The sequence below is a fragment of the Podarcis gaigeae genome, assembly GCF_964106915.1.
Source record: "Podarcis gaigeae genome assembly, chromosome: 17".
NCBI lineage: Eukaryota > Metazoa > Chordata > Lepidosauria > Squamata > Lacertidae > Podarcis > Podarcis gaigeae.
Genome location: NC_139694.1, coordinates 41,003,739 through 41,014,044, shown reverse-complemented (window position 1 = coordinate 41,014,044; position 10,306 = coordinate 41,003,739). Strand labels below are relative to the sequence as shown.

General features: G+C 48.0%; 1 protein-coding gene and 1 long non-coding RNA gene across 2 annotated transcripts in view; both read right to left on the bottom strand.

Annotated features, from left to right (window-relative positions):
- LOC310834972 (uncharacterized protein) overlaps positions 1-10,306 on the bottom strand; it is a 202,108-nt gene that overhangs the window by 74,059 nt on the left and 117,743 nt on the right. The gene's annotated exons all lie outside the window — the stretch shown is intronic.
- LOC310835355 overlaps positions 1-10,306 on the bottom strand; it is a 300,425-nt gene that overhangs the window by 186,821 nt on the left and 103,298 nt on the right. The window lies entirely within an intron of this gene.

Below are 10,306 nucleotides of genomic sequence, written 5' to 3'. Positions count from 1 at the left end.
AGGGAATGACGGACATAGCTTCCTAGCCAATGGAGAGGCGAGGGACCGCCCAGATGGAGATCACCACTCCGTGGGGTGGGCAGGGGACAGAAATGATGTCATGATGTATGGAGGAGAGGTAGGGGGAAGATGTTGGGATGATGTTAGACTGACTTCCATCTCCGCCGCCGCCTTTTCTGGAAAGGGCCACAAGCTAGGCTGGTGAATAATACCTTGGCGAGGTTTCCTCTCCCTTCTGGGGCTCCGCTCCAGGCTGAGCAGGGGAACACACAAGACCAGGACACCCGGGCTCTCTCTATGGGCTGGAAACGCGTCTGTTAAGTCTTGGGGGGCAGACTGGGGAAGGGGAAATTTCCTAAGAAATTGGGGATAGGCGTATTAGGGGTAGGCATAGAAGGGGCTGACGGAATCCCTTCTGCTAGAGCTTGTGCATCTTGGAAGTAAAGGCTGCCGTCCTGTGCATACCCACTTTGGAATAAGCCTCACTGAACCCAGGGGAACTTACTTCCAAGTTTACCTGCCCAAGTGTGAGCCAGGAATCCCAAGTTAAGGCACTTTAATAGCCATGGGAAATCCTGAGCAGTGCGGTTAAGGGTGCTGAACTTCAGTTCCCAGCACCCTTAAGAAGCTACAGTTCCCAGGATTCCCCATGACTGTCAAAGTGGTATGATGATAGTGCTTTGAATGTACTGTGTAGGGGTGAGGCGACCTTAGGCAAGCTACTGTTCCTCGGTGCCTTCCCAGTCTTTACTATGGGGAATGGCCGCAGAATCTCAGAATTGTAGAGTTGGAAGGGAAGCCAAGGGTCATCTGGCCCACCCCCTGGGGGGGGCTCAAACACCAGTCTTCTGGTTTACAGCCAGATGCACTGACCATACTGGTCTACCTTACAGGGTTTCTAGAAGGATTACTAAAATAATATATGCAAAGAGCTTTGAACATTTGAAGTGGGCTTTTATTATTCTCAGATCAAGAACCAGATGAGATTCTTGTTTGATGTCTGGGTCTGGGGGAAGGATGCGGCCAAGACACCTGGGCTCCTCTAACACCACATTCATAGGACCACACTGATATTCCCTGCGATGTCTCATATTCAAAACATTTGTCGGATTGCGAATGGGCATTTATAAACTTGTGAGGGGCTGCTGATCCTTACTGTCCAAGAACAGACTGTCTTTAATGGATATGGGAAGGTCGGGGGTGAAAGACAGGGAATAGGGGCTCCCACATCCATTCTCTGCTTCTAGTGGGGGCAGTTAACTATGTCAGAAACAGGCTGGGAAGAAAATGTGCTACTGGGGGCCCTGGTGATGTCACCCTGCAATTTATAAAAATACAATCAGCTCTGATACCTGAGGAATAAGTGGCTGGAGGTGATTTCATACAGATGACATCACCAAAGGCTGACATTCCTGTACCCTTTTGATAAGAGCATGATGGAAATGCTGGATGGAACAAGCTCTTAGATGGTGAGTCGATATGGCTGGGACCTGCCCACTTTAAAGTGTATTACACAATAACACTTTAATCATAGAATCATAGAGTTGGAAGAGACCACAAGGGCCATCGAGTCCGACCCACTGCCAAGCAGGAAACACCATCAGAGCACTCCTGACATATGGTTGTCAAGCCTCTGCTTAAAGACCTCCAAAGAAGGAGACTCCACCACACTCCTTGGCAGCAAATTCCACTGCCGAACAGCTCTTACTGTCAGGAAGTTCTTCCTAATGTTTAGGTGGAATCTTCTTTCTTGTAGTTTGGATCCATTGCTCTGTGTCCGCTTCTCTAGAGCAGCAGAAAACAACCTTTCTCCCTCCTCTATGTGACATCCTTTTATATATTTGAACATGGCTATCATATCACCCCTTAACCTCCTCTTCTCCAGGCTAAACAGGCCCAGCTCCCTTAGCTGTTCCTCATAAGGCATCGTTTCCAGGCATCGTTTCCAGGCCTTTGACCATTTTGGTTGCCCTCCTCTGGACACGTTCCAGTTTGTCAGTGTCCTTCTTGAACTGTGGTGCCCAGAACTGGACACAGTACTCCAGGTGAGGTCTGACCAGAGCAGAATACAGTGGCACTATTACTTCCCTTGATCTAGATGCTATACTCCTATTGATGCAGCCCAGAATTTCATTAGCTTTTTTAGCTGCCGCGTCACACTGTTGGCTCATTTCAAGTTTGTGGTCAACCAAGACTCCTAGATCCTTTTCACATGTACTGTTCTCAAGCCAGGTGTCACCCATCTTGTATTTGTGCCTCTCATTTTTTTTGCCCAAGTGCAATACTTTACATTTCTCCCTGTTAAAATTCATCTTGTTTGTTTTGGCCCAGTTCTATAATCTGTCAAGGTCGTTTTGAAGTGTGATCCTATCCTCTGGGGTGTTAGCCACCCCTCCCAGTTTGGTGTTGTCAGAGCTGCCCCTAGGTCCCAGCTCACAGAGGACCAACGCCAGGCTGTCGTTATGTACAAAAGTCTTTATTGAAGTTCAGTTTCCATTTCAAAGCCGCAGCGCGCAGCTCTACGTCTGAAACCCTAGACCGGCGAAGCTCCGTCTGAATCTCCTCCCCTCTGACACCAGTTTAAGATCCTAGCCCTGCTCCACCTCTTCCTCTCCTCTCTCCTCCTCTGGGTCCTCCTGCCCGCTGGAGCATTCACCATTCTGGACTCTTCTGACGCTGAGTCACCTGACTCCTCCCCCTGCCTCCTGCGGGCTTTAGGACCTGGTTCCCAATCCTCGTTCTCTGCTGTCCCGCGCTCCTGTACATTTGAACTTGGCTCTCGCGCCAACCCCGTGATCCTCCTCCTGACCGTTACACTGCTTCTATCACTGCTTCCTTCCTCCTGGAACCTGGCTGGACGTGACCTCCCCTCCGTTGCCTGACTCTCCGATGTAGGCGTGGTCAACCCTGACTCATCTTCTCTCCCTGGTGGTGAATACGCTGGCCCCGATACCTGGGACTCCTCCCCCCCACTACGCTCTGGTGGGGAAGCTGGTGCTGATCTCCAACTGCTGCTCTGGGAGTCCCCGCTGGTCCCTTGTTTCTGGAGTGTCCCCCTTGGGGCCCCCCTTGCCCTGGCCACCGGCGCCCCCTTCTGTGAATCTTCCGATTTGCTGGAGAGGCTCATGGAATCTCTCGGGCTACTGTCATCTTCTCCTACGCTGCCCTCGGATTGCTCCCCCTCGCTCTCCATCTCCTCCCTTCCCTGTGCTCCCTCTCTTGAGTCCCTGACAGGTGTCATCTGCAAATTTGATCAGGATGCCCCTGAGTCCATCATCCAAGTCGTTGGTAAAGATGTTGAATAAGACCGGGCCCAAGACAGAACCCTGTGGCACCCCACTAGTCACTCTTCTCCAGGATGAAGAGGAACCATTGATGAGCACCCTTTGGGTTCGGTCAGTCAGCCAGTTACAAATCCACTGAGTGGTAGCATAGTCAAGACCGCATTTTACCAGCTTCTTTACAAGAATATCATGGGGCACCTTGTCAAATGCCTTGCTGAAATCAAGGTAGGCTACATCCACTGCGTTCCCTTCATCTACCAGGCTTGTAATTCTGTCAAAAAACAAGATCAGGTTCGTCTGACATGACTTATTTTTCAGAAATCCATGCTGACTATTGGTGATCACAGCATTCCTTTCTAGGTGCTCACAGACTGCTTAATGATCTGCTCCAGAATCTTCCCTGGTATTGATGTCAGACTGACTGGGCGGTAATTATTTGGGTCCTTTCTTTTCCCCTTTTTGAAAATAGGGACAACATTTGCCCTCCTCCAGTCTGCCGGGACTTCGCCTGTTCTCCAGGAATTCTCAAAGATGACTGCCAGTGGTTCTGAGATCACATCTGCCAGTTCTTTTAGAATAAACAAAGCGATCCGTCTCTCATGACGTGTTGCTCTGACTAGTTTCTCTTTTCCCTCTCCCTCGAGAGCAACACAACCAACGGCTCAGCCCCTTCCGTTTTCCCCTGTGACGTGGATCCCCCTCTCTCTGAAGCACCCCTTCCCCCCCAGACTCACTATCCTCTTCTCTGTCTTCTGAGGACGACTCAGTACTGAGCAGTGGAGATCGTTCCCTGTATCCTCTAATCCTTTTCTCCCTCGCTGCCTGCAGTTCCCTGACAAACTGGAAGCATGGAAGGCATGTGTTCTGGTAGTGAAGAACTTTCTTAGAATCATAGAATCATAGAGTTGGAAGAGACCACAAGGGCCATCAAGTCCAACCCCCTGCCAAGCAGGGAACACCATCAGAGCACTCCTGACATATGGTTGTCAAGCCTCTGATTAAAGACCTCCAAAGAAGGAGACTCCACCAAACTCCTTGGCAGCAAATTCCACTGTCAAACAGCTCTTACTGTCAGGAAGTTCTTCCTAATGTTTAGGTGGAATCTTCTTTCTTGTAGTTTGGATCCATTGCTCCGTGTCCGCTTCTCTGGAGCAACAGAAAACAACCTTTCTCCCTCCTCTATGTGACATCCTTTTATATCACCCCTTAACCTCCTCTTCTCCAGGCTAAACATGCTCAGCTCCCTTAGCCGTTCCTCACAAGGCATCGTTTCCAGGCCTTTGACCATTTTGGTTGCCCTCCTCTGGACACGTTGCAGTTTGTCAGTGTCCTTCTTGGCAACAATAAGGCCAGAAACTATGCAGAACTTGTCAACAACATGCTGACTGCTTTCAGAAACTTGGGCTGCAACATGAGCGTCAAGATGCACTACCTATTTTCACATATGGACCGGTTTCCTGAGAACCTGGGTTCAATGAGTGACGAGCAGGGGGAGAGATTCCATCAGGACACGAAAGAGATGGAGACCAGGTATCAGGGTCACTGGGACGCAGTCATGATGGCTGACTACTGTTGGACTCGGAAGAGAGACCTCCCTGCCGCTGAGCATTCCAGGACTTCCAAGAAATGGAAGTTCAAGCCCTGAAGTTTGAAAAATGGTGAAGCAACATGCAATTTACGTGTACTTACCTTTATCAATGCCCACCATTCAGTTTACAGTAAACCTGACCTGATGGAGAGAAACGGATGCCATTTCCTGATTCAGCAGTGCAAAAATACCCTAAATCAGTTGTAGAAATCTAGACAACATTCAAAAAGTAAAAAATTGTTGCCCAGTGCTATTAAAAGTTTGGGAACCCTGCCCACCAACAGAATTTTCCACTTTATTGCTCATGGGGTCAACCTTGGAGATTGGATGGTTAGGATATTGAGGCCTCTAAGACACTCTTCAGCTTAGCTTCTTAACATCACACCTGGGCCCCAGCATCAAATAACTGTGGCTCCCCCTCATTCTGCAATGGAGATGTTGTGCCTGTGGATGATTTCCTAGAGATCATGGCATCAGCTTTGGTGCTAACATCAGAAGAGGGGCCTTAGAAATGTGCCCAGGTTTTTTGAAGGGTAACCTTGCATGATGTTTGAAAAGCACTACATTGCCATGGATTCAGACTATAGGAAGATGTCTTATAGTGATTAAATGGATTACCCCATCTGCTTCACCATTGCCCACCTTGACTGGCAGTAGCTCTCCAGGGTTTCAGACAGGAGACATTCTCAGCATCGCCTGGAAATGTTTAAACCTGGGACCTTCTGCATGCTAAGCATGTGCTCTGAGCCTCTGATATTGAACTATGGCTTCTCAAAGAGACAAGAGATCCTGGTGGAAGAGCTGCTTTGAAATGCATCTCAGCCACTACAGCTGGGCTTCTGCAGTAATGTGCAGCTGTGGACAAGTGTTGAGTATCTTCTAGATCAGGGATGTCCAACTTCCTGGGGACTGTGATCTACTCACACAATTAAAATCTGGCAGTGACCTACCCCTTGGGGGGTTCAGGTAAAAGTTGTTGAGCTTTTAGGGAGGAATTGTTTGTGAATTTAGGGGCTTAGGTCTATTAAATAAAATAAGGCACTAACGAAGAGATCACTAATGAGACAGTTACAGATAGGTAGCCGTGTTGGTCTGCCATAGTCAAAACAAAAAAAATTCCTTCCAGTAGCACCTTAAAGACCAACTAAGTCATTTCTTGGTATGAGCTTTCGTGTGCATGCACACTTCTTCAGATACATCTGAAGAAGTGTGCATGCACACGAAAGCTCATACCAAGAACTGACTTAGTTGGTTTTTAAGGTGCTACTGGAAGGATTTTGTTTTGTTTTGACTAATGAGACAGTCAGCCTTGCTGCGATAACTCCAACTTCCGCTCTAGCAATCTAGAGGATAGGGCGAGGGGGTGGGGCAGGATGGAGGAGCCAGTGATCTATTGTGATCTACCAAAACCTCCCGGGGATCGACCAGTTGATCCCAATCAACCTGTTGGACATCCCTGTTCTAGATCACATGTGATGATGCCCCAGAACTTGCTCTGGAAATTTTTGTCTGCTCAGTTTCCAAGGTTGTGAAAACTGCTATCTTAGGCTCTACCCCTCCCAGGCAGATCTGGGAAACCTGAAGTTCTTGGAATGTTTCTGGACTACAGCTCCCATCACCCCTGACCTTTGACCATGGGTGACCTGCTCTTGAAAGAAATGCCATGGTCTTATTCATGGGAGCAAGCAGCCAGGCAGGCAGGCAGGCAAGTGTCACGCCAAGGCAGCATCAGAACCCTGGGATTCTGCCTTCCTGACTCTCACTCCGCGAGATCTCAGAGGAGCACTACCAGAGCAAGCAAAAATTTGTTTCAGCATTCACTGTGGCAGGTGGACATGACTTGCATTCCAGGTGCTTAGAACAGTTCTCTGTCCATTACTGTCCACTATCTAGTTTCCACCTGTGACAGAGATACATGGAAGACTATGGGATGGTGCATTTTCCCATTTTGTACAGCACAGCATCACAGCAGCATGACTCAAGATGCTGTCATGGGGTGGAAAGCATGTTTAGCCTGAGGCAGGGGTCTCTTCTGGCAGATCCTCCAGTAATGGGAAGGTCCAGAGGCCAAAATGCTCAGAACAATGAATGTGAATTGTACCTTTGTACAGCAGGCTAGTTTACACACACTCTCTCTCTGTCCATTCAGGTGTTTATGGGATGTTATTTTGAGTGTTCAAGAACACAAGACATCTGGGCAACCCCCCCGCCCCCACAACTCTCAAGGCATGCGAAGCAAGGGCAGTGGGGGGGGGGAGTCCCAAAGAGCAGACAGAGAGGCAAGGGAGCTGCATTTGTTCCCTGGGCCTGGACTTCCCCATGACAAAGGGTATTTTGGCAATTATCTGAAAGGGAGATGCATGCTGCTTGCTTACCACTGTACTCTGAGTTGTTGTTTCAAATTTGTATTCAACAAAGGCTGTCTTCAGACCCTTCAAGTGTCCTTATTTTTCAGCGACAGACCCAGAATTACAGAAGCTGTCCTGCTTTCTGATTTGATCCCAAAATATCCCACTTTTCCTTAGGACATCCTTATTTTCACTTGAAAAATGTTGGGGGGTATGGAGTCATGTGACGCCTGAGCCAAAGATTTAAGTAACTATACAACCTTTAGAAGACATATAAAGGCAGCCCTTTATATATAGGGAAGAGTTTTAATGTTTAATTATGGTTTTATATATGTTGGAAGCCACCCAGGGTAGCTGGGGCAACCGTGTCAGAAATGCAGGGTATAAACATAAACATAAATATAAATGAAGAATAGATGTCCTTATTTTATCAGAGAAAATTTTGAGGGCATGTTATTTGCCTCTGACAGAGATCTATCCCTTCCACTTTTCAATAAAAATTGTTCATGGAAGCTAACAATAAGGTCTGCAACAGAAAATAAACAATTTGCAAACTGTATTATGCAGTAACACAATGTAAACATCAGAGCATATGGGAAAGTGTTTTTTTTTTTTAATGTAAGGCAGTTAAAAACGTTTTTAAATTGCAAACATGGCAGCAGAGGCGAACAAGCAGCCTAGAGCAGCCCAGACAGACCTCGGTGGTCAAACACCTGTTTTATTTCAAAGTGTTTGCAAGCCAGCCGGAGTTCCCGAGTTCCCACACTTGGGATATTCCAGATCCCGACTCTGCCATTGCTCTGGAAGGAAGCCCCGCCCTGCGCACCAAACCCCTCGCTGGGAGCCCCCCCCCCAGCATCTCATTGATTGCTGCACATGGTGTTTTGTTGTGGTTTGGTACCTCCCTCGTGTGGCCAGACATGGCTATTACACATCCATTAATTCTTGCTTTTCTTTTTTTGTTTAAGTGAAGCCAACAGAGAGGGAGAACATGGGGGTGGGGACAAGCAAGCTCCTGTAGTAACTATCTTAATAATTAATAATTCATTTTTGGAAAACTATTTTGAAAAGTGCAATATAATAAAACAACAACAAAACAAATGGTTACTGTATGTATGTGATTTGAAAGAGGTGCAAAGCATTAAAAGAGCCCCTCCCTAATACTCTCAAGAGAAGCGTTTATGAAAGGGGAGAATGGAGTTCATACAGAGTCAAATGGATGAGACGCAGTTTGGCCCCTTCTCTTGACTTTCCACACATCTTGCTGATCTTTGAGATCCTTGAGGGGCAAAGAGGGTGTAGAGAAGGAGGTGAGTCCAGGTGTGCCCAGAATGCCCACCTTTGCACTGGCCCTGTTGCTGTGCCCTTTCCAGCAGCCGAGCCCATGGGGTTTAGCAGGTGAAGCCAAGATGGGGCAGCTGCAGGTGGCCCCTCCTTCCGAGCCTGGCCATGTCTGCGGGAGGGGGGGGAGTCAGAGATCAGTCACATTCGGGAGGCCAAGGCATCTCCACTCCTCTGTTAAAGGCAGGGGAGCAGGGCCAATGGAACAGTGGCAATGTCAAGAGGGCCAACACCCTGTCAGCACCTTTGGGAGAAAGCAGAAGCTAGGGAAGGGACTATGGCAGAAGGAAGCTGTGTTCTCAAGCTCGCCTGTGTGTTTACAGGCAAAACTTTAATCTGGAGATGAATTGTGTGCCCTGGGGGTTATTGAATTCTGCCTTATGTTCTTGGGGGGAAATTGGTGAGAACCATCGAGACCAAATCGGAGTTTGAATAAAACAATTTATTTATGTACCTATAAACATGCCAGTCTGGGGTGTAAAATGGCTTTGTGGCTTGCAGGGCCAAATGTAGTGTGGCCAAATGGCCAAACGGTTCATCACAGCAAGGTCACACACAACTTACCTTCCAAGCCCACATTGCCTGGACCAATAGCATAGATTTGCCTATGAAACTGATAGAAGCAGGCAGAAGCAGAGAGCCTCATGGTTGCGGTATGATAAACTGGGAGGGGTACAAGAAGCTGGTGACTTGAACTGGAGTCCTAGATGCATCAGGGGGCAGGGAAATACTTGAATGCATGATTCACATTTCAGGCACATGGGGAGCAAAAAAGACAGCCCTTTTTTTGGAAATGGAAACGACAGAGAGAAAGGGAAATAATAAATCATGACTTGGAATAAACTGTTCCAAGGAAAGGGGAAGAAGATGAAGCAATTTCCTGAATGTCACTGTGACCTGCGGGCATTGCAGTTGTATACTGGAGTTCTGGCAAGTGCCAGGCAACAAGCCTCATGAATGTATGACAGTCTGCAGATAATAACAAGGAGACTGTGTATTGTTCAGAACATTGGCTGTGATGGAGTGGCTGAACACATAAGGCAGGCTTTCTAGGTTACCCTTAAGCCCTGGTTTCTGCACTGTCCTAGCAAGAAAACTGAGCTCCTTAAAGGTAAAGGGACCCCTGACCATTAGGTCCAGTTGTGACCGACTCTGGGGTTGCAGCGCTCATCTCACTTTATTGGCTGAGGGAGCCAGCGTACAGTTTCCAGGTCATGTGGCCAGCATGACTAAACCGCTTCTGGCGAACCAGAGCAGCGCACGGAAACTCCGTTTACCTTCCCGCCAGAGCGCAGTGGTACCTATTTATCTACTTGCACTTTGACATGCTTTCGAACTGCTAGGTTGGCAGGAGCAGGGACCGAGCAACGGGAGCTCATCCCATCGTGGGGATTCAAACCACCGGTCTTCTGATAGGCAAGTCCTAGGCTCTGTGGTTTAGACCACAGCGCCACCCACGTCCCTAGCTCCTTAAAGGTAAAGGTAAAGGGACCCCTGACCATTAGGTCCAGTCGTGACCCACTCTGGGGTTGTGGCGCTCATCTCGCTTTATTAGCCAAGGGAGCCGGCATACATCTCATGTGGTCATGTGGCCAGCATGACTAGAGCTCCTTAGGACCTCCCAATAATAATAATAAACTATTTAATGGTGAGCATGAGGCTTCTGTTGTGTTCCTTTCAGGGTCCTAATTAGCCCAAAGAAAGCAATAAAAACAGAGAAGTGGCAAGGGAAGTGATCTAGCTAG